At 41.0% G+C, this 2,014-nt stretch overlaps 1 non-coding gene across 1 annotated transcript; it reads right to left on the reverse strand.

Moving 5' to 3' along the window:
- Window positions 1-1,178: 1,178 nt before the first annotated feature.
- On the reverse strand, window positions 1,179-1,285 carry LOC127089669 (small nucleolar RNA R71). The gene has a single exon (XR_007791230.1). It is a non-coding gene; the product is annotated as a small nucleolar RNA R71 (small nucleolar RNA).
- Window positions 1,286-2,014: the final 729 nt, after the last annotated feature.

Consider the following 2,014-nt stretch of genomic DNA (forward strand, 5'->3'; position numbering starts at 1 on the left):
GCGAGAGCGTGAGGCTCGAGCTGGATAGTAAAAATTAGGCATTGAGTTTAAAAATAGCGAGAGCACTTTAAAAACAATTAGAACTTATTTATTTTTAAAAAGTAATTTTGACTTCAAATGGGACAGCGAGAGCGTACATTCTGACTTAAAGTTATAGGCCGAATCAACAACCACGAGAGTGTGAGATAAAGTCTTTTAAATAAACATTTTCTACTGAGAGATATTTCGCATTTAAACTATTCACCGGTAACTTATCGAATCCCTGACGATTAATGCGCTGCATACTGATTTCTTCCATTAATTCTTTATAAAAACCGAAAATTTCCCTTAGATTTACTATATTACCCCCGAACTTCTACTAATCAATTCCCTTAGCTAAACATAGTAACGTTAGTAGCACTAGTTTGACCATAGGTCCATGTGGGATCGATATCTTTTAAAACTAAAGCGACTAGACTCTGCACTTGCAGTCAAGTAACCGACATACTATATTTTATATATAGCCACGACAAGCATCAAGTTTTTGGCGCCGTTACCGGGGACCTGTTTTAGTCGAATAGTGTGATTCTTTCGTTGCACGGTATAGACTAAGGTAAAAACAAAAACTAATCTTCTCTCCTTTTTCTTTCCCTGATTGTATGCCAAGTACTCGCTCACAAGGCGATAACTTAGCACCACCAATCCCCGATTTAGAGCGTTTCCTATACGTGAGATGCCGAATACACGAATATCAACAAAAGTACGGTATTCCCGATACCGCATTTCCTCCTAAAACAGAAGAAAAACCAAACATGGCTGAAGAAGGACCACAGAATCGTCCTCTTAAATTCTACGCTACCCCATCTCAACAAGAACCTCATAACAACATTGTTGCTCCCGCTATTAATCAAAATGATTTCGAACTGAAACCCTCACTCTTATCAGCCGTCCAACAACATCAATTTGCTGGAAATCCAACAGACGATCCTAATGAACACCTGACCAAGTTTGTGCAGTACGCCGATACTGTAAAAGCGAATGGTGTATTTCAAGATGCGATAAGACTGCGCCTTTTTCCCTTTTCACTAAGAGACAGAGCTTGGGCTTGGTTGCAATCCTTGCCCACCAACTCCGTTACAACATGGGAGGAGCTAAAGAACATCTTCTTATCCCGATACTTTCCGCCGAGCAAAACTGCTATGCTGAGAGCTCAAATCAACAGATTCAGGCAAAAAGATATGGAATCTCTCTACGAAGCGTGGGAGAGATACAAGGACATGATGAGAATATGTCTAAATCACGGTCTAGAAGACTGGGTGATCATTCACACATTTTATAATGGGCTTCTGTATAACACAAGACTTACAATAGACGCTGCCGCGGGCAGTGCACTTATGGATAAGCCATACACCGAAGCCTATCAACTCATTGAAAACATGGCCCAAAACCATTGCCAATGGGGAGGTGAACGAACTCCAATGGAAAAGTCCCAGACTAAGGGTGGAATGTACGAAATCAACAGCCTTGACCATGTTCATACAAAGGTAGATGCCCTTGTCCAAAAATTAGATAACTTGACCATACCACCCGCAGCCACCATGGTTGCTGTAACTCCAAACTGTGAGTTATGTGGAAACCCTGGACACACTGCACAAGAATGTCAGATATTAACAGAAGTCCCAACAGATCAAGTGAACTACACACAAGGAAATCCCTATTCAAATACTTACAACCCTGGTTGGAAAAACCATCCCAATTTCTCGTATAAGAATAACAATGCCCTTTATGCACCTGGCCAAGCACCAGCTATTCCGCATGGATGTAAAAAGCCAGCTAATAATGCTCCTAACATGCCTAGGAAGTCAAATCTCGAGTTGATGATGGAAAGCTTCATAGCTACTCAAGCTCAAACAAACAAGGACTTCTTGAACCAAAACATACATACTAGTGAGCAACTTAAACAACTAGGGAATAAAGTAGACGGCTTAGCCACCCAGAATAACATGCTTGAAACACAGATTTCACAAGTGGCTCA

Source organism: Lathyrus oleraceus, chromosome 5, assembly GCF_024323335.1.
Source record: "Lathyrus oleraceus cultivar Zhongwan6 chromosome 5, CAAS_Psat_ZW6_1.0, whole genome shotgun sequence".
Taxonomy (NCBI): Eukaryota; Viridiplantae; Streptophyta; class Magnoliopsida; order Fabales; family Fabaceae; genus Lathyrus; species Lathyrus oleraceus.